The following is a 22,889-nucleotide window of genomic DNA, read 5'->3' as shown; positions in this document are numbered from 1 at the left end:
CAAAAGACTTGGGTTTCTGATGTTCTTTGAGGGGCTCCAATGATACTCTTGCTAACACACCCCATATATCTGTAGTGTCCCGTAGCCCAGTTGACTTTCCACCCCGACCCTGAATCTATACTGACCTTATGCTCAGAGTGGGACCCCTGACTCCCTGACTGTTAAACAGTCACATACTATAGTTTTATAGGAATTAGAACTACTGCTTCTGGTTACTCCAGGGATGGAATACTAACAGGATGAGATGACCAATGAACCATGGATTGGGAATGTGTTCTGCTGCTGGACTAGGGGAAAAGTGACAACCCCAGTACCTAAGGACACTCATTTCATGTAACATGAACATGCTAGTTAACGGCACTGTTGTTGGTGTATTTCCTTCTTTCCTGGAATATTTAATGTCCCAGGACTGAAAATAACCAGAGCCCAGAAATGTGAAGCCATGGTTCTCAAGCCGGGAGACCACAGGGGGAGACTGGGAAGAAGTACAGATGCCTGGATTCTAACTGGAACCAAGTAAATCTGAATCTTTGGAGCTGGGCCCAGATGAGCACTCCATGTTGAGAACACTGGATTTAGAGATTCTAGGAATCACTTTGTTTCTCAGCATTCATGTCTGTTTTCCTTAGCTGGACCCTTTCTGTTTTGTCTTAAGTGTTTTATTTGCTTTGAGTTTTTTTTCTTTTCTTTTTTGTTGCGGTACGCAGGCCTCTCACTGTTGTGGCCTCTCCCGTTGCGGAGCGCAGGCTCAGCGGCCATGGCTCACGGGCCCAGCCGCTCCGCGGCATGTGGGATCTTCCCGGACCAGGGCACGAACCCGTGTCCCCTGCATCGGCAGGCGAACTCTCAACCACTGCGCCACCAGGGAAGCCCTGCTTTGAGTTTTGATAGAGCTGCTAGGAGATATCATAGAAGTTGACTAGCTATGAATATTAAGCTGTGGTGGCTTGGGGGCCCTTGTAAGGATGGACTTGGGTGCCTTCTTGGTACCAGGACCTGTGACACAATTATCTTCTGCTAATTATTATTAATCGTTTCCTCATTTACTATACTGATCAGTTAGGCTTGGTTTGCTGTGGTAACAAGCAACCCCCAAATCTCGTTGGATTCCAACAAAGGTTTATTTCTGGCTTACATGCTTCATGTCCGTCTAGGACTCGGGTAAATGTAGCGAGGAAGAGAGCACAGCGGCCTGAGCACCGGTATTAGAAAGGTGACATGTGTCACTGCCACTCACATTCCTCTGACCCAAGCAAATCATGTGCCGTGCCCAGCTTCAGGGGGGCAGGGCTTGAATTCCACCCTGGGCCTGGAGGAAGGAGGCCTTGTGAACAGTCCCAAAGACCCAGACACTGAGAGTGTCTTTTTGTTTGACAGCTAGTCAGTTTCCTTTGCATTTGTCCACTTATGAAATCCCAAACTAGAAGAGGTTTTATATAAAACTATAACTTTCAGACGTGTTCACACTTCATGTCCAGTGAGCCTATCTTGCATCCATATCATTTAGTATTTTTAAGAAATTGGGGGGAGAGTTTTTTTTAATTTAATACTTATTTTAGTTTTTTGTCATAATATTAATTTTAGGGTGGGAGAATGGCCGCAGAGCTGCAGATCTTCTTTCCTTTAGTATATTTGTTGAAGTCATTAGAGGTGATGGCGCACGCCAACGTGGAGGAAATACTCCCTCAAACCACTGAACGGCTGTGCTGCTTGACGTTGTGTTTATGGACGAGCTTGGCTGTCCTGCTACTACATTTCTAGGCAGCGAGTGCCATGGCGGGATATTGAGCAAAAGGAATTGTGGAAATTAACTCAGTAAATATGATTGTAAGAAAAAATACACTGGAAGAAAAAAGTCGGGAAGGGCCGTTAGGTTGGAGAGAGCTGTTTGCTTTGCTCATTTCTCATTCGGCCTGGCATTCCACGGTTTGGAATGGGCGTGGGTAGGACTTGCAGCTAGCTACTAGCTCAGGCGGTGTGTATCAAGGCCTCTGCCCATGTCACTTCTCTTCCTGGTAAAGAACCCGGATGGTCCCAAATGCCAGATGTTCCTGTGGCAACACAGCAGAATACTAGGGAGTGTTTCTCGCTGGGTCTGCATTTGAGGTCTGGAGAGGCCTGGCAAGTTAGCACTGCATGTTCTTTTCCCATCAGCTCTGCAGCTAGCTTTGGCATGTAACTTTGTGCAGGGGCTAACACATCTTTGGGGAAGTCGACAATGCCAGCCTGGATGATATTACTTAAAAAATTTCAAAACATTCTGTCCTTTTTATAGAAATTTGCTTCGCTGCTTCCTTTAGAGTGTAGGACACATTTTACTGATTAGAATTACGAGAAAAAAAGCATTCTTCAGTGCCACATCCAGTACTCACTGCTTTTGAAGAAGGAGTGATGTTTGACACAGAAATGCATCAGTGGGGAAGGGCACATTTAACGTTTGTTGTTTGGGTTCAGCGCTGGAACCAAACCAGTTTTTCTTGTCTCCCCCTTTTTTTTTTTTCCTGTCTGAGTGGCAGAAAGCCCAGAAATATAAGTTTGCATGCCAAGAGATGGCTCTAAATATAGTGCTGGGTGGGCAGGAAGATTGTTTCCTCATGAATGCAACTGGTGTGTGCTGAGTATTCCTCACTACCCTCCAGTGGGAAGGGGCTGCTTTAGTTGCGCTGCTCTCCAGACACGGGCTCTTCTTCTGACTGCAGAGGACAGAAACGTGAGCCTGAACAGGTTTGCCTTGCACTCGCATCTCCAGCCAAGGGGTGTAGATCAAACAATCACTACCTAGCTGGCTTCTTTACTCTTCAGGATTGAGACAAGTAATTAAACACGTAACAATGGCCAGCTTTTAGAGACTGGGAAGAAGGTATTGTGGATGCCTTGTTTAAACACAGATTGTTTATAAGAGGTAGAAAAAATGTTGCTTTGCCTGTGTTTGCTTGGCAATACAGGAGGGTGTTGCTGGCTACTGTCTACCAGCCACCTGTGAAACTTGACTATTTTTCTCTTGTTCTCCAGGGTGGCTTTTTATCCTTCCTACCTATTTACTCTTGATGCAGTTGAAAGGAAATAGAGCTAGCAGGATTAGTAGACCAGCTTGAAAGTGCCAACTTTAAAAGATTGTTTTTCAGTTTTCCCCAAAAGCAGAGCAGGTCAGTACAATAAAGAGCTTAGCTCAAAAACACCTCCCGAGCTCTCGCCCTCAGCAATTAAATAAAATATAATTTAGAACCTCAGTTTATAAATCAGATTGCCCGGAGGGAATGGAGAAAACTGGTTGATAACTGTTTGGGTCCAGTTTCTTGTTAAAGGTTTACTTTATCTCACATTGCTTTTTTCATTTTTCTCTTGGCAGTGGACATAAAATGACAGCTTTGCAGATTAACGTGGACTTGGTTTTTAAAATCAACGTTCATAAAATGACAGCTTGCAGATTAACGTTGATTTCGGTTTTGGTAAAAGCTTATTATGCCTAAGGAAATACTGCAAAGTAGCAGGTACATGTTATATAATGCAATCATCTATGTTGAATGTATTAGCATTGAGCAGTTAATCTCAGCATGCTGTTGGTCCTAAACCAGTGTTTCTTAACCAGAAACATGAACTCAATAACAAAGAAGCAGTGGGAGGTTCCCATCTCAGGAGAACCCTGGCTGACAATGAGCTGTACCACTTGAAGGAGAGCGAAACTGTGATCTGATGCGGACCAACTCGGTAAATAGTCGTTTGTGATACCGCAAGGCCACACCTCAGCATCAGGCAATTTCACAAATCCTCACACATACTTTTAGATTCCATCAATTGCAGGAAATGCAAGGGAGAGATAACTGCTAGTAATTCATTAATACTTTTACATTAACTTTTATCTTACTCATTATAATATCTTCCATCTGTATTTGGGAAATAGTACAAATACGTGGGAGACAACGTGCAGCCCCTGAAACAGTGCTCACCTCATAATTAGCAGTCAGTAAATCGTTTTGACTGAAAATTGAACATTATACAGTCAAGGGACAATAGTTAGTGTCCAGGCAGACTCTAAACGCATCAGGGCCCACAGGTTGGAAACCAGGATGCAGTCTATTTCTGTGCCACTTTCTGGGGCTCTTGTCTTGCCACTGTAAACAAAGATCCAGAAAGAAGCAGTGGGCAGGCTGACGGAATCATCCTTTGGTCAGGGCAGAATGCCCCAGCGCTGAGAAGCATCGTGCTGCCCACTTCACTTGGCAGTGTGATCGTTATTGTGCTTGCCAGCTGAAAGTTTAAAAAACGTCTTCAGCTTTGCCACTTCTCAAATGTGTCCAGATATTAAGATTTTAGTGGCTGAAAAGGCGCACAAGTTTCACAATAGCATTCTTTTGTCCCAATAAAGTTAGTAATCAATGTTGCAAAAAATAGTTTTCCACACGGAATTTATTAGAGCTATTATTTTGTAAACACTTTATTTTTCCTAAATTAATGTTTATACAAAAATTTATCTTTGAACAAGATGTCCTGAGAGATTTCACTAAACTCCTTAGAGCTGAGCTCTCCAGTACAGTTGCCATGGGCCTCAGTGGCTGTTGAGTTTTGAGACGTAGCTGGTCAGAACTGAGATGTGCTCACACAGTGGGTTCTGAAGACTTTGTAAGGGAAAAAGGATGAAAAATATCTCAGTAATTTTTATCTTAATTACATGCTGAAATGACAATATTTTACATATGTTATGCTAAATAAAATACATTATTAAAGTTAATTCCTCCTTTACCTTTTTTTTATAATGTGACTGCTAGAAAATTCAAAATGACGTACGCAGCTTGTGTTGTTTTTCTATTGGACAGATGTTCACTGAATGCTGCCTGAGAATATGAGGAGACCCCCCACCCCAAGTCAGTGAGAGTGAGGAATAATAGCTGGCCCCCAATTCGACACCACTCAGCACTCGTTGCCTCTTCTAGGAGTAGACTGGGTGGATCTAAGTGACCCCAAGGGATCATTTCCTGTGCCAACCCTGATGAGTGTCACAGCTGCCTGAGGGGTGTGTTGGGGAGGAATATGGGGCCATACCTTGGTTGAGCGGGAAAGAGCGCTCTGAACTCCTAGCCTCAACTCACTTGCCCACCCAGGAGGAGTTCTTGATCCGCCTAAAGGATTTTTTTTTTTTTTTTTTTTTTTTTGCGGTACGCGGGCCTCTCACTGTTGTGGCCTCTCCCGCTGCGGAGCACAGGCTCCGGACGCGCAGGCTCAGCGGCCATGGCTCACGGGCCCAGCCGCTCCGTGGCATGTGGGATCTTCCCGGAGCGGGGCACGAACCCATGTCCCGTGCATCGGCAGGCGGACTCTCAACCACTGCGCCACCGGGGAAGCCCGCATGTAAATTTTTTAGAGTATTCTGTGTACTAATATTATAAGTTTAAGGTATCGCCCTCATTTAAATAAACTTTGGCTGCCATGGGTGGTCGACATATTAAGATACTGGACATTATCAACACACAGTGTTATTTGTCCTGGAAGATTTTATGCCCATCTGTAGTTAGACTGCTCTTTAGAACAGTTTTCTGGTGCTGGAACTTAGCTGCATAATTGCCACAGCCCTATCAACCGTAACTAAGGAATTTCCCTCTGTGCTCAGGGGATTCTTTGAATTGAAATTTCTCTTTTTGTCTTGATTGTCTTTGAAATTTAATACAGTAGATAATAACATTGAAGAAGTAAGGGATGCCATCAGAAATATAATGTTAACACCGCTTTAAAATTCCACAGGGGCTCAAAAGAAGTAAAATTATTTAGTTCCTTAATTATTAATTTGGGGATTTTAAATTTTTTATATTAAGTATGTTGAGATGGTGATACCTATACTTAAATTATATTATGGAAAAATCAGAAACAGAATACTACATGCTGTGATTGATAGGAATGGAAGAGATGGGTCTCCTTTAAAAAAAAAAAACCCACAATTTTTATTCTAAACTTAGTTACACCTTTTAAAAGTTAACCATTCCAAATGTAAATGTTTTTCTTAAATGATTGACCATAGATTTCGTCAAAAGAGAGTTTGTCAATGCATACAGGGGCTGTTTCTCTTTGTCTGTTTGTTTTGTATTGTTTTGATTACTTTTTATAGCAATTTACTACCACAAGGGAATAAGTTAAAAGTTTAGGAGCTACTGAGTTTTGAGGGTCCGTCAAAAAGGGAGATGCATCTGTTTATCCTCTAGTTCAAATAAACCATGTAATTAGCTATGTGAATATTTAATATTGGTTAGTCCATGTGTGTCTGCCCATTACCTCTAGCCTCCCCAGCAGTAAAAGGGACAGTCCCTTAGTTAAGCACATTATTTTAAGCAAAGATAACCCTTTCCCTGGTTCTGTGCATAAATAAGTGTATTTGTACCAGTTGAGTGCATTTGTGGATTTTGATAAAAATGTCATGCATTAAATTGCAGCCAGATTAGATCAAGACAAATATAGCAGGGATGACAAGAACATTTCTTGAATGGATATTTGAAATTTTCCGTGATTTGAAAGTCCCTAAGCTCTTTGCTCTCATAAGTGATTACGCACTGCAACAGGGGAGACTATATTTAATGATTTGATAAGCAGTTTGTGCATATTTGGCTTCATGCTCCCTTGTAATTGAGTTACTTTCAAGCAGTATCTTAGGGAGATGCATTAACTCTTACATGGCCGAGGGTATAATTCATTGAAGTATTTCTCTCAATGCTATTTCAGTGTTAGAATGGCTCAGTCCAAAAATATATATTGCAAGACACATATGTAATTTTAAGTTTTCTGGTAGCCACATTTTAAAAAGTGAAAAGAAACAAGTGAAATTAACTTTAATAAATTCTATTTTATCTAACCCAACATGTCCAAAACATTATCATTTCAACATGTAATCAATATTTTAAAATTATTAATGGGATGTTTTAGATTTTTTTTTTTTTCAGAATGAGTCTTCAAAATCCGGCATTTATTTTATACTTACAACACACCTCAGTTTAGGCTAGCCTCATTTCAAGTCTAGAAAGATCTCCCTATCCTGCTGCCTGGAAGCCACTCACTTGGTTTTGTCCTGAACATTCCTAACTTTTTTCCTTAATTTTCCACATTTCACTATCCTGAAGTCTTAAGATCATTAGAAAGGGACGTTTTGATAATTATACAAGCCATCACATACTGAACCATCCACTGTGCTAATAAGCATGTGTTGCATTAATTAGTTATCTCATTTACTCTCATGTGACCCTATGCAGTTAGGCACCGATATCTCTGTGTTACACACGAGGAAACTGAGATTCAGAGAGATTGATTCACCTGGCTAAGGTCACCTGGGTAGTAGGTGACAGGGTCAAGATTGGAACCTCAGTATGCTGGGCCCTCCCCAGCTCACTGTGCTGACAGCGATGGGCTGGAGAGGAGACTCCGGGCTGATTGAGCTGCCAGGAGCCCTCAGATATCTGCTAGAACGGAGAGGGTGCAGAATGGCACAGCACAGCTGAGCGAACTGCTAGGTCAGCTCTGAAACCTACCAGCTTTTCTGAACATCCCTGGGCCCATGCTTCTCTATGTCCAGACCACGTTTTAGTTCGTATTTACTTAGTGGGACATGGAAGGATATTTACGCACTAACATCATAGAGACACGTCCTTAAGCATATTTATAAATTCTCCTCAGTCCTCACACCCCACATTGTTTGGTGGAGAGGCTTTTTCTCTTTCTCTGGAGTCTGTTAGGATGTAGACCTGAGAGTCTCTTAACTATAGACGTAGGCGAGGAAGTAACCTCCCCCTCCTTTTCTCCTGCTCCAGGAGAGAGAGAGAAACCAGACGTGGCTTCTGAACATACTTTCCTGCTAAAAGGCTGAAGAGAAGGAACACATTTTGCAGTGTAACTGATCTGATGAACTTCCCTAAGTTTGTTAGCACGTTAACCGTATCCGCAGCTGGCCCCTTCCTTTGGACTACTTCCGTTTGTCCATCTACACAGCAAACAGGACAAGGTCAGGAAGGATGGGGAGAGAAGATTGGAGCTTTGCTGCCTTCCTCTCCAGAGGAAAGGTTCGCTTCTGCATCCCAGGGAGACAGGGTGTTCCAATTAAACCGAAGTATGGGACACCCACCCACCTGAGCCATCTGGATACCGGCCATGTAAGAAAGGTTGACAGAAAGACTAATGGTTTCCTGGAATCTAGACTCCCAAATACCCAAGATTTGGAGAAAATGACTTATTATGTATGACCCAGAAACATGATTCCTAATCCTTGGTGGGATGAAAACAATGCCCTACTATAGAAACCCCAAAATTATACTCATAGCCTGAGTGGATCTCTGGGCTGAGCATTCGTTAAATAACCCAAATTGGTATCTGCTCTCATCATAATTGCTCATTAAAGTAGCAACAGAAAGAGGGAAAACTTTAACATTTGTGGCTTTTCCTACAGTTCTAGCCTGATCCCCAGGTTCTATTCAGTCCTTCTGGTGTGAACCTGTCGTATCTCGGCTCTTAGCCCTGGGTCTGGGCATGAAGGGATCAACCACTGTGAGTTTTGGTGTCTCCTGGTAGCCACTCAAGACAGTGTGGGAAACAGTGAAGAAAAGGAGTCACTTCCTTTTCAGGCAGGAAGTATTTCCTGAGTACCTGTGTATTAGGTGCTCAGGGGAGACAAAGTATATAAAACTATGTCCCTGCTTTCAAAGTCTGATTGAGAAAGTCAGACATACATCAGGGAAACAATATGCAACAAGATATAAGCAAGCAAGCCCTGCATTGCCCTTTCTAACAAGTTATTGGGAATTTTGTAGAATATTAAAAATATGTTTGAATGGTACTAAAAACAAGTTCTTAGTAGTGCAAAGGTTAAGGGGCTCAGTAAAAGAACGTAGACTCTGATCAAACCAACCTCATGTTAAATGCCAGGTCTTACTAGCTTTGCACACCTTTATGTGCACACCTTTAAAATATGTCCACCCAAATGTTCTCTACAAAGAATCCCAAATAATTTAGGTAGATACCCCTCCTCCAGGAGGTAGATGTTAACTCCCCTCATTTTGAGTATGGGCTAGACGTAGTGATTCACTTCCAAAGGAGAGAGCATGGAAAAGGAAAAATACTAAATTTACAGTGGAGAAGCCTGGTAGATACCCCTTTAACCAAATGATCAAGGCTGACATGATGAGAGAGACGTCATGTTGATTTTATCTCCCTTCTGAAGGGGTGTGATGAGAAAAGCACTTTACCTCTGTGGTAATCCCTCCAAAAACGCATAACCACAGTCTAATCATGAGAAAATACATCAGACGAACCTAAATTGAGGGACATTTTACAAAATAAATGACCAGTACCTCTTAAAACCAGTCAAGGTGTTGAAAAACTTGGAAAAATTGAGAAACCATCACAGGTCAGAGGAAACATGGCAACTAAATGCAATGTGGTATCCTGGATAGATCTTGGAAGAGAAAAAAGACTTTCATGAAAAAAGTCGGGAAATCCAAATAAAGTCTGGAGTTTAGTTAGTAGTAATGTACTAATGTTGGTTTCTTAACTTTGACAAACATACCAGAGTACTGTGAGATGATAACATTAAGGGTAAGTGAAACTAGGGGTGTACGGGAAATCTCTGTATTGTTTTTTCAACTTTTCCATACATCTATTTGGAAAATTGTTCCAAATAAAAAGTTAATTTTAAAAAACATACGTCCGTTTATTTTATGCAAATATATAGAAAGGCCTCATATCATACATGGTGCTCATTGATAATAATGGTCACCTGGAGGGAAGGGCCTGGAAATTAAATGTGATGGTGAAGTAAGACTTAGTTTTATCATAATATTTGCATATTTTACAATGAGACTACATTTACATATTCACTATTATTTGTATAATAAAACAAAACTTTAACATATTTTGGCATGTTTAGACTCAGCTGGAATGGGTTTCAGGAGGTATCTCTATCCAGCAGCTTAGCTAGTGTGGCAGACAGAATAATGGTCCCCCCAAAATGTCCATGCCCTAATCCTTGAAACATGTGAATATGTTACCTTACATTGAAAATGGGACTTTACAGATGTGCTGATTTAAAGATATTGAGTTGTGAGATTATCCTGAAATATCTGGGTGGGCCCAATGTAGTCATAAAGGTCCTTATAAGAGGGATGCAGGAGGGTCAATCAGAAGCCGATGTGACAGTGCAAGTAGGGAGAGAGACTGGAAGATGCTACACTGGCTGCTGGCTTTGAAGATGGAGGAAAGAGCCACAAGCCAAGGAATGTAGGCTGCCCGTAGAAGCGGGAAAAGGAAAGGAACCGTGTTCTCCCCTAGCATCTCCAGGAGGAATGCAGCCCTGATGATGCGTTTTGAACTTCTGACTTCCAGAATTATTATAATTATCAAATTTGTGTTTGTTTTAAACGTATATATACATATATATGTATATATACATATGTATATATACATATGTATATATCCACAAATTCTTGGATACCTCCGAGTTTGACTGCCTTCCCCTTGGGTGGACTGTATTTAGTGAGTCACTTCTAGCGAATAAAATGTGGCATAATTGATGATACGTAATTTCCAAGACTCCGTCATAAAAGGCAAGTGACTTCCTCCTTGCTGTCTCTGGGATCACTTGCTTTGGGGAAAGCCAGCTGCCATGTTGTGGAGTCACTCAAGCAGCTCTGTGAAGAGGCCCACCTGATAAGGAACTGAGCCCTCCTGCCAGCAGTCATGAAGGAACTACATTTTCCTGCCAACCCCCTTGCCACTGAGCCTTTCTATAAAAGGGCTGTCCAGCCCCAATCAGGCCTTCAGATGACTGCAGTCATGGCTGATATCTTGCCTACAACCTCAAGAGAAGCCTTGAACCAGAACACCAAGCTAGGTGACTCCCAAATTTCTGACCACAGAAACTGTGAGACACAAATGCTTGTTGTTTAAGCCATTAAGCTTTAGGGTCATCTGTTATGCAGCAATAGGTAATTGATATAGTATGAAACATGGTTAACATGCTGCCTGGTATACATGTATAAGTACTGAATAAATTATAGTTTTTATTCTTATTGTTAAGAAACTTATTTTTCTTCCCCTGTTATTCTAGTCTTCCCATTTTCTCTCCACTTGGAACAGTGATCCTTAACCATAGCTGCACATTAAAATCAAAAAACAAAACAAAACAAACAAACAGAAAAAAAACAAAAACAAAAACAAAACTAAAAAAAGCCATAGGGCCCAAAGCCTTAGGCCAGATTAATTAAATGAAAAATTCTGGATGGGCTCAAATATCAATATATTTTGAAAATTACTGTAGCAGTTTTCATGGACAGGGAGGGTAAAGGGCCACTGCTATAGAAACAGTAACATTTAAATAAGGACTGCTAAAATTCTATGACCTCTGAACTTAAGAGCATAAAGTTGTATTTCTTGCTAATTCATCAAAATAGGCTTTACACACTGAGGAAAATGTGTTGCAAAAAAAAACAGTTTAAAAACTGTCCACTGAAATAACATGTGATCTTATAGCCAGCCTCCTTTGAAAGGAATGAAGCAATCTTTAACTAGAGGAGTTTATCAACTAGGCAGAGAGACCACAGGATAATTCTGTTGACCTTGCAGCAGCAAAATGGACTATTTGTGGATTGTATTCCAAAGGACAGTTAATGTTTTCCTTGGTTAATGTGCTGAACTGGAATTCCTTCTTTCCTGTTTATATTTTCTTTCTCTCTGTCAAGCATAAGTACCAAAGAAACATTTGCTGAATACGAATTATCTGCTTAAGGCATCTAGGAAAAAATTAATTACGAATTTGTTTAAATATCTTTTAGTTGATAAAAAAAAAAGGTCTGCATATCTCATACTGAAAATACGGAGCCACGAAATAGGGAATCTATAATTAACATAGAAGAGTTTGTCATTTCATCCCCTTGCATAACCCAGGGAAAGAAAGAATCCACCAGGAGTCAGGTCTCTACCAAAATGAGTTTTTACCTTTCTGTCTTGTCATCTGGGTAGCTCATTGGCAAAGGAGTGAATCATATGGTAATTCCTGGGCTAAGCAGGCTCATTATGGTCCAATGAAAGTCTGTTACTAAGATTTGGACACTAAGTTGCATATATTTAAAAGGCATTTTGTTGAATGTAGATTTTGTGGGTGGCACTTTAGAAGATTATGAAGATTCTGCCCCTGACTCAGCAGGTTTGCAACACCATTGACAAAATGAAAGTTGGTATGTAATGCACTTCAAGTTTTTGCATTTTAAACCATGAATAAAATATAATTTCAAAGAAAAGGATTACAAGCATGGATCAAATTTGATAGAGAAGGTAAGTAGGAGAAGGCAGTATTTGGTTCTAATAAGTAAGAGTGCTAGGTCCTTGGTATTTGATGACCAGATCATGATATAGTTGGAATAAATAAGGAGAAAGGAGAGCATCTAGGCTGGAAGAGAATCACAAAAGCAAAAATAAGCATCACATGGGGAGTAGTGAAATGACTGACTTATATAAAGTGGAAGTTTAGTTGAAAAGGAGTAAGGAATAAGGAGACCAAGACCATATGATGTTGAAGCCTTGAAGACCAGGCTGAGTACCCAGAAGTCACTGAAGATTCTTGAACAGATTGAAATTGGGGGGATGTGTACAGAGAAGAGGGTAAGCGGAGTAATCAATATGCTGGATGATTTGGAAAGAGTAGAAAATTAGAGAGAGAGAGACAAATCTCAGACATGGTAGAGATGAATCAAGAAACTTGACTTGCTGATTAATTAGATAAATAGTCTCCCTTTAGTGGGTATGTTTTACTCTGAGGACCAGCTTCATGTGGCCAATAGCCATCAATAGATAGTGATGGAGATAAAAATATTATCAACAAATAATTTACTTTGTACCACATCTTCATTATCCATATCCATGGAAGCAACATGGTTGCTTCCATGTCTTGGCTACTCTAAGTTTTTTTTGGGGGGGTTGTTTGTTTTTTGGCCATGCTGCACAGCATATGGGATCTTAGTTCCCCGATGATCAACCAGGGATCGAACCCACGCCCCTTGTATTGGAAGTGTGGAGTCTTAACCACTGGACCACCAGGGAAGTCCCTGATGTCTTGGCTATTGTAAACAGTGCTGCAATGAACATTGGGGTGCATGTATCCTTTTGGAGCATGTTTTTCTCTGGATATATGCCCAGGAGTGGGATTGCAGGATCATATGGTAGCTCCATTTTTAGTTTTTTAAGGAACCTCCATACTGTTCTCCATAGTGGCTGTACCAATTTACATTCCCACCAACACTGCAAGAGGGTTCCCTTTTCTCCACACCCTCTCCAGCATTTATTGTTGGCAGATTTTTTGATGATAGCCATTTTGACTGGTGTGAGGTGATATCTCATTACAGTTTTGATTTGCATTTCTCTAAGAATTAGCGATGTTGAGCATCTTTTCATGTGCTTCTTGGCCATCTGTATGTCTTCTTTGGAGAAATATCTATTTAGGTCTTCTGCCCATTTTTTGATTGGTTGTTTGTTTTGATGATACTAAGCCACATGAGCTGTTTGTAAATTTTTGGAGACTAATCCCTGTCGGTCACATCATTTGCAAATATTTTCTCCCATTCTGTGGGTTGTCTTTTCATTTTGTTTATGGTTTCCTTTGCTGTGCAAAAGCTTTTGAGTTTAATTAGGTCCCTTTTGTTTATATTTGTTTTTATTTCCATTACTCTGGGAGATGGACTGAAAACGATATTGCTGCGATTTATGACAGAAAGTGTTCTTTCTGCCTATGTTTTCCTCTAAGAGTTTTATAGTGTCCGGTCTCACATTTAGGTCTTTAATCTATCTTGAGCTTATTTTTGTGTATGGTGTTAAAGAATTTTCTAATTTCATTTTTTTACCTATAGCTGTCCAGTTTTCCCAGCACTATTTATTGAAGAGACTGTCTTTCCACTATTGTATAGTCTTGCCTCCTTTGTCATAGATTAATTGACCATAGGTGCATGGGTTTATTTCTGGGCTTTATATCCTGTTCCATTGATCTATATTTCTATTCTATTACTCAGCCATTAAAAAGAATGAAATAATGTCATTTGCAGCAACATGGATGGACCTAGAGATTGTCATACTGAGTGAAGTAAGTCAGACAGAGAAAGAGAAATGTAGTATGATATTGCTTATATGCGGAATCTATTGATAAAAAGAAATGATTCAAATGAATTTATTTACAAAACAGAAACAGACTCACAGATTTAGAGAATGAACTTATGGTTACCAGGGGCGGGGGTGGGGGTAAGGGTGGAGAGAAGTGATAGGGAGTTTGGAATTGACATGTACACACTGCTATGTTTAAAATGGAGAACCAACAAGGACCTGCTGTATAGTACAGGGAACTCTGCTCAATATTACGTAACAACCTAAATGGGAAAAGAATTTGAAAAAGAATAGATACATGTATATGTATAACTGAATCACTTGGTTGTACACCTGAAACTAACACAACATTGTTAATCAACTGCACTCCAATATAAAATAAAAAGTTAAAACAAAACAAAGAAAAACCAAATAACCTACTTTGAACATTTGAGTCACAAATCTATAAATCAGGAGTGTGATTCTGTAGTCCTGTAATTCTTGTAAAATCCTGTAATTCAGTTGGAATACATGGAAAAACTTGCAAAGACATTTTCAGTAAATGTCCATCTTTCTCTTTTAGATAAACTATATTTCAGCAGAAAAAAAGGTTTCGACTGTGATACATACCTAAAATATTCCTTTTAAAATGACATTGTTACATGTAGGAATTTGTTTTCTCCATTCCTAATCAAAAGTACCTGACATTTTAAGTTCTAGTTTATCTTGTTTGATCTTATACTAGACATCTAGTACTCTAAGTGGGAGGGTTGGTCTAAATTTTGTCCCTTACAAGAAGTGTATATTGTTATTAATAGTCATATTACTATAAAAATAAGATTTCCTTATGTGTTTGAAACATTTCTTTCTTCCTTTTGCTCAGTAACTAACTTTTAGGTAGGCTTTCTGATGTAATGATAGTATCAAATGATCCAGAAAACAGTGGGGAATATTCTCAGTGGCCTGTAGGCCTCTCCATAGTGCTGATTGAGTGTCCTCACAACATGGCTACTAGGTTCTCCACAGAACTAGAGCCTATGCCCTTTTCTGAAGGCTAAATGTGCGGAGCAATGGCCTCCCTGTCTAGCGATTTGGCCTTGGAGGAATTTGCTTAACATTCTCTAGAAACGGTTTATTTCTATCAATAGGGTTTTTTTCATATTCTGTTCTGACCAGCTGACTTGTCGTAAATGAGTGGATTGGCAGCTGTTTACAACTTTATTTAAAGAATACTAGTTCCTGTAGTATGAAAGTGGTTTGAAGAAGTAATGCTATTAGACCCTTAGCAAAACAAAGTACATCTTTTGTTTTTGTTTTCTGGTGTAACTGTATTCTAGATTAGCTAATAAAACAATGCGAGAACTTCCACTTCTCGTAAGGGTCAAAATTTAGGCCAGTCCTCCTACTGAGAACAATAAAAGCTGGACAAAATATACTTGCTTGGAATTGCTTGGAGACATCAGAGATCTAACAAGGCAGAATTATGGGAAAGACATAGAAAATAAGAAAATCTAGAGAGGTGAGCCTGCCATAAGGGGCCACTTTTTCACTCAGATGTCTGCTGACCCCAGAAAACATACCTGAAAGGCTGAGAAACTGAACAGGGTTCCGGACAGCCCTATGAAATAGAGGAATAAAACTGGAGTCTAGAACCCTCCAAAGCTGGGGTGAGTCTGGTAAATACCCCAGGCTTTGGATTGAGACACTGCACAGCTACCCACTCGGAGTAAGAATGAACTGTAAGTAGACTATCCTCTCAGAGCCTGACGCTCAACTTCAAGCCAGTTTTAATCCTTGAAATTGAATCAAGCTGATCTCAGGTTGCTAGTTTCTAAACCTGCCGATAGCAAAGTCAAGTCTCTCTCAAGGAAGAGAATGTCATCAAGGTCTCAAATTATTTCTACAAATGTTCACATACCATGTCCACTATTTTAATAATAGTCAGGCTCATGAGGAGATAAAACAGGACGGATGAAAAAAACAATAAAAATAGAAGGTAATGGAAACATGGGGCTCCACATAATAAATTTAGCACACACAGACTTTTAAAAAATACTCTTAATATGTTCTGTGAGATTTTTAAAAAGACTGGAAATTTGTGAAGAGAACTAGAAACGATACAAAATGAACCAACTGAAGAATTCAAGAACTGTATTTTAAAACTTGATTGATGGGTGGATTAGCTATTTATTGCTATGTAACAAATCATCACAAGACTTAGTAACTTAAAGCAGCAATAATCACCTAATCTTTCTCATAGTTTCTGTGAGTCAGAAATTCAGGAATTCTCTTATGAGGTTTCCATCAGTTATTGGCTGGGGGACAGTTATCTAAAGACATAACTGGGGCTGGAGCCATCTTGAGGGGGTTCACTTACATGGATCGGAAGTTGGTTCCTTTCAATGTGAGCTTCTCCAAGGAACTACTCGAGTGTCCTCATGACATGGTGGCTGGTTTTCCTCAGAACTAGAAATCCAATAGCATGAGGCAGAAGATGGAATGCTTTTGATGACCTAGCCTCAAAAGTCTCACACCACCACTTCTGATATACCCTATGATATTCTATCATACCTATCTGGTCATATAGATCAGCACTGATCTAATGTAAGAGGAAGCTACCCACGGGTGTAAATACTAGATGGTGAGAGTTTTGGGGGTTGGAGGGCCCACTTGTTAACTGGCTACTGTGAGTAGACACAGCAGAAGAATTAGTAAACAGGGAAAGGGAATTAGTGAACAGACTAGAATACAAAGAAACAAAAGGATAGAAAATCCAGAAGAGGGGGTATGGATATGACATGTAATTGGATTTTCAGAGGAGAGGAGCGAGACTAAGGCGGAAGCAGTATTTGAAGAGATAACAACTGTGAATCTCCCAAAACTAATGAAAGATATGAAGGTACAAATTCAAGAAGCCCTATGAATTCCAAGCAGGATAAAAGTGCAAAACCATTGTCTCTCCCACACTATATGCACATATAATTGGTCTTTGCTTAAAATTTTTAGCCTCTATTTGAAAACATTATTGCTGGTTTGAATGCGTTGTTCATTTTTATAATTTTGGAAGAGTCCTGCCTTAATATGATGTGAGGGTTTGGTATTGTTTGTATTTCATTCTTAATTGTTCCTAGTCCTTGGTTATTAGCCTTTGGATCAGCCTGAAGCACTATATAAAGGGAAAATGTACATTATGACAAAGAATAAAACTCTCATTAACTTGATGTTATCTAGCTATCTAGCATTCAACTATTACTAACTGGTACTTTCATACATGTAGAAAGCGGTGACAGTTGAAATTTATGAAAATGATTTTGAAGTATTGAAATCCCATCAGAATCTTTCTTTTAACATTATGATGTATTTATTATATTTGGGAGGTTCAATACATCATCATGTAATCCAGTTGGTTAGAAATTGACCGTATGTATAACTTTAGTAACTGAGTATCTGAATAACCACAGACACCATTCCTTGGCCATGCTGTATCAACAACAGTTAACTTGCTATATACCTGACTCTTTTGTTTAGAAACACTGCTACTCTTGCTTCTACTAGTTGTTTTCAAATGGCAATTATTTTAAGTGATGGCAAGAATTTAACAATAGAAATTGATTAACATCAAGCCCCCGAAATGTTGGGGGGATTGGTACGGAGTGTCCATTTAGAGGATGCTGTCCATTTTGAGATGGCATCTGGTTCTTGTTCATGACAGGTAGGGATGGCTATTCCAGCTTAACGAGTAATTTGGTGGCTGTCATAAGGAAGCAACTACCTTAAAACAGATTGGATTTAGCCCATTATCTCCTAGACTGGCCTCTCTTTCATTCAAAAAAAAAAATCCTCAGATGAACTTGATTTTCTCTAAATATAAGAGCATTTAAAATAAGTGTCTTAAGAAGTCAGTTTCCGTTATCAAACTATATGATTCTATTTGTTTCTTCAAAGTTTAATAAAAAAACTTGGGCATATGAGGCATCCATATTACACCTTTCATTTCCCAATTTGTAACAAATTCAACTCATGTTGTTTGACGGTTTTCAATTTCATTACAAAGAATGACTTCATCCTAGTATAAACCACCAGCTTTACTGTACCAGGGCAAAGTTCAGAAGTAATGTTGTTTGTAAACATCCAGTTTAAAATAGTGGGGAAGGAGATGCTCCCACAGTTGGAGAAAATAAATCTAACCTTTGTAATTAGAAATTAAAGTACATTTTTTACTGTTGGTAATTATTATGCTTTATCATCTGAGACCACAAATAGCTAAATCCACAACTGTTATGAAGGACTGCCAAACCAATACAGCATGATTTCAGATATCATGAAGTGTACAAACAATATTTTCTGGAAGGGTGTGTACTTCTCCTTTTAAGCGTAAGAGAAGAAATGCTTTCATAGGAATTACATTTTTTAAGTCTACTTCCTCGCCATGTGACTGAAGTTTAAAGTTCCTTTCTTAGTGCATCTCCCCAGGAATGTTCTGTTTCTGGCACCCTGTGGCACAGATTTTGGTGCTGTTAAAAATCAAGCTGCCTAATTAGTTTAATAGGTGTTAGAAGTGGTCATGTAATTTTATAGGCAGATATCTTAGGCACAGATAAGAAGTCGCCCTCCAGGTGATTCTGTGCTATAGGGCTGATGAGAAATTTGATCCTGGCTCTGGGTGGGTTCCCATAGTAATCAAAATCTATTCTCCATGCGTGAGATTTCATTATACCTAATCAGCCCAGATTTAATGAAATCTCACACATAGTGTATAGATTCTGTATTCCGTTGGAATCCCCCAGAGCCATGATTGCGCTTCTGATCAGTGATCAGCTCTACAGCTGAACTGAAGTGCTCAGTTACCTGCCAACTGGGTGATGCTTCCACACTGCAACCAGTGTTGGAACTAAAATGCTTGGAAGAGAGTGGGCTGGGAGTGAAAGTGTTTCTGGTGGAAAAAATCTTCCCCCAGATTCACAGAAAAGTGATCGGTTCCCACTTAATCCAGTGAAACATGGTTACTCTCTGCGAACCAAGAGGACGCCAGGTTTCCAGCACCAAGAAGGGGATTCTAGGTTTCTACCCTTAGTCATCCTGCCCTGCTGTTTACTGAGCACACCAGGCACTAGGGTCAGAACTGTGCTTTATCTTTTTTGATCTTCACAATGACACAATGAGGAGTGTATTATCACCCCCATTTTACAGATAAGAAAACTGAGGCTCAAAGCCTTTGAGTCTATTGCACGAGGCCACCGAACTTTTGTAGTAGCGCTTGTACCCAAACCTAAATCCTCCAGACCCTCAAACCCTACACATAACCATTATGCCACATCGCATTTCCTCTCCTTTCAGTAGTTTTCATCCCACCTTCTCTGTCTACTCTTCCTTCTCCTCCACTGGCATCTGAAGTGAGGCAAGGGGCTCAGTCGCCCAAGATCGCCCCCCTACTTCCAGCACCAATCACAAGTCTAGGTTTTACCTGTACTTCTAAGCAGTCAGCTACAAATCAAAGGTTCCCACAAGCCCTTCCCTCAGGTTCCTTTAATTTGCTAGAGCAGTTCACAGTCCTTGGGGAAAACAGTTTACCTACTGTTTACCAGTTTATTATAAAAGGACCAGGGGAGGGGGTTGGAGGAGGGATGGAGTGGGAGGTCGAGGTCAGCAGAGGCAGGCTTTTACATATGAAATGGATAAGCAGCAAGGTCCTACTGTATGGCACAGAGAACTATGGTCAGTATCCTGTGATAAACCATAATGGAAAAGAGTAATTTTAAAAAGAATGTAGCTAAAAATAAATAAATAAAAGGATCAGATAAAGGATACGGATGGAAGGGATGCACAGGGCAAGGTGCGTGGGGAGGTGTGAGGAGCATCTCCATGTGTTCATGAACCTGGAAGCTCTCTGAACTTTGGGGGATTTTTATTTTTATTTTCACATAGGCATGATCAATTGTTAACTCCGTTTCCAGCCCGTCCCCTCTCTGGACACTGGGGGGTAGGGCTGAAATTTTCAAGCCCCTAATCATCGCTCGGTCTTTCTGGTGACCGGAGCCCACCCAGGAGTTACCCCATTAGAGCAAAAGACACTCCTATCACCCAGAAAATTCCAAGGGATTTAGGAGCTCTGTGCTAGGAGCCAGGGGCAGAGATGAATATATTTTTTTCCTACTATTTCACAGTAGGTTCTTAATAAATACTCCTCTCCCCGCCGTTCCCCTTTACAAGATGGGGTATCTAATGAGGTGAGAAATGCCAAGCATGGCAGATACCTCAGCTTTGGCCTGTGATTTCTTGGGAGAAACAATCCTCTCTTCTCTATTTTATTGAGTTGTTATTACACAGACCTGTCCTGGGGCCTACAGAGCAAGGTAGCATAGTGATTAACAATATGGGCTTTGGACTGGAATCCCTTGGCTTTGCCAATTGCTGCTGTCTGACCTTGGCAAATTACCTACCTCTCCAGGCCTCCGTTTGCTCATGTTTAAAGTGTAGGGAGGGAGGGAATGGGGGATATGCCTACTTTGTAAGGTTGTAACAGGGACTAAATTAAATAACATATATAAAACATTTAGTACGGTTCCCAGTATACAGTGAGCTAAATAAATGATAATGATTATTACTATTATTTAATATTATTGCTATGGTTATTCTTTTTATACTCTTCGGCTAAAATAACTTTAAAGAAATGCCGAGACTATCTCTTGCCATTTTAATTGGACCCTGTTTTTGAAGAAAGCCGCTTACCTTCCTAGTCTGATAAGGGCAGTAATCAGTGACTTATTTACTGATAAGCTCTGTTTTCCTTTGGCACAGAAGCTGATCCTAACGCAGGCAGTGTGTTCTGTTTCCCACGACACCTTTGAATAAAATGCCATTTCCTCAGGAACAGCTAGAAATACCGATGCTAATTTTTCCTGAGCTCAGGAAAAGCAAGAGCGCTCCCACTGTGGTGGGCTGAAGGAGCTCTCCAGAAGCATTACGTCATCCTAATTTGCACTGCCAGGGGATGAGCTCATGGGGCGGGGTCTCACGGGGCTGCAGCTGTGCCGGTTCCTCACTTGCGGGATGTGCGTCCTCCAACTCGCCTCTCCCTGCTGCCCGCCCCACCCACCCACTGCCGCCTGCGCCACACAAGAGGCACTGCGTGATGAATGATTTAAAAGGGGAGGTGAAGTCCTGCAAAATATACTCAGGCATCAGAAGGCACAAAAAAGGCAAACTGTGCATTTTCGTCATTTTGTATTACTTTAGAAAGAACACACACACAACTGCAGAACAGTTGTCAGTGAGAAGAGACTTGTGTTGGTTGTCTTTGCTTGTCTTTGTCTAGAGCAGCATCTTTCCGCTTTTCTGCTTCACACAACAGCTTGATCTATGGCTGAACCCAGGCTGGATCTGAGAGGATCACAAGTCTGGCCCTGAGCCATAGCTGTGGCAAGGGTGAAACATGCGAGCCATTTCCCCTTCTTTTCATTATTATATGTATTGTGAGTATATTTATACTCCTGCTAATCTACCTGGCAGTATAGGGAAGGGTTAAACACACAGACTTCAGAGTCAGGCAGCCTGAGCCTGGATCTCAATACAGACACATGCACTATCTTTAGGACAGTGAGAACTGTCACCTCTGCAAGCCTCAGTTTTCCACCTGCAAAATGGGGATAATAGTGAAGACTAGATCAAAAGACTGCTGCAGATATTAACTGAATATTGCATGGTAATCACTAAGCACAGTGCCTGGTCCATGGAATGTACTCAGTGAATTGTGAGTGATCATTAATAAGATAAACATGCTCAACTGCTCTATTAACTAGTCACTGCAAGAGTATATATATATGTATAAATATATATATTTAAAATATAAATTGGAAGGTGGATGTAAATGTACTATAAGATATACTTCCAAGGAAATTATTCATTCATGAAAAAGACCTGTTTTTTTACCTTTTATTATAGAAATTTTCAAACATACACTGAAATCGAATCATATACTCAACCCCTCACATACCCGTCACCCCAGTTCAAAAATCATCAACATTTTGGCAGCTTTGTTTCATCTACTCCCCACCCTTTCTTTTTAAAAAAAAACATTTTTTTAATTAATTTATTTTTGGCATTGGGTCTTCATTGCTGCACGCGGGCTTTCTCTAGCTGCAGAGAGAGGGGGCTACTCTAAGCTGTAGTTCTCAGGCTTCTCATTGCAGTGGTTTCTCTTGTTGCAGAGCACAGGCTCTAGGCTCACGGGCTTCAGTAGTTGTGGCACGCAGGCTCAGTAGTTGTGGCTTACGGGCTCTAGAGTGCAGGCTCAGTAGTTGTGGCGCACGGGCGCAGTTGCTCTGCGGCATGTGGGATCTTCCGGGACCAGGGATCGAACCTGTGTCCCATGCATTGGCAGGCGGATTCTTAACCACTGCGCCACCAGGGAAGTCCCACACGCTTTCTTTTCAAGTGGAGTATTTTAAGGGCAAATCCCAGATATTATATCATTGTACCTGTAATACTTGAGTGTGCGCCTCTAACAGAAAAGGATTTTATTTTTAATTTAACCCTACAACGTAAAATAATTCCTTATTATCATCTAATGTCCAGTCCATATTCAGATTTCCACAATTATTCAAAAGTGTTTTCTTCTACCTTAAAAAAAATCACAGAAAATGTTCCTCAATGCGTTTCTAAATATGTGATTTCTTGGCTTTTTCAGAGCTATATTTCAAACATTAATAAACACAGATACTGATATTCATGCAGTAGGACCAAAACAGATTACTAATTTGTTTTTGTTAATTGTTAATCTGAATGATTTGTCTTAAAGTAAG

General features: G+C 40.3%; 1 protein-coding gene across 6 annotated transcripts in view; it reads left to right on the top strand.

Annotated features, from left to right (window-relative positions):
- The window catches only part of ZNF704 (zinc finger protein 704), a 210,632-nt gene that overhangs the window by 110,734 nt on the left and 77,009 nt on the right, over positions 1-22,889 (top strand). The gene's annotated exons all lie outside the window — the stretch shown is intronic.

Source organism: Lagenorhynchus albirostris, chromosome 17, assembly GCF_949774975.1.
Source record: "Lagenorhynchus albirostris chromosome 17, mLagAlb1.1, whole genome shotgun sequence".
Classification (NCBI taxonomy): Eukaryota; Metazoa; Chordata; class Mammalia; order Artiodactyla; family Delphinidae; genus Lagenorhynchus; species Lagenorhynchus albirostris.
The sequence above is the reverse complement of the archived record's forward strand: the minus strand, read 5'-3'. Positions and strand labels throughout refer to the sequence as shown.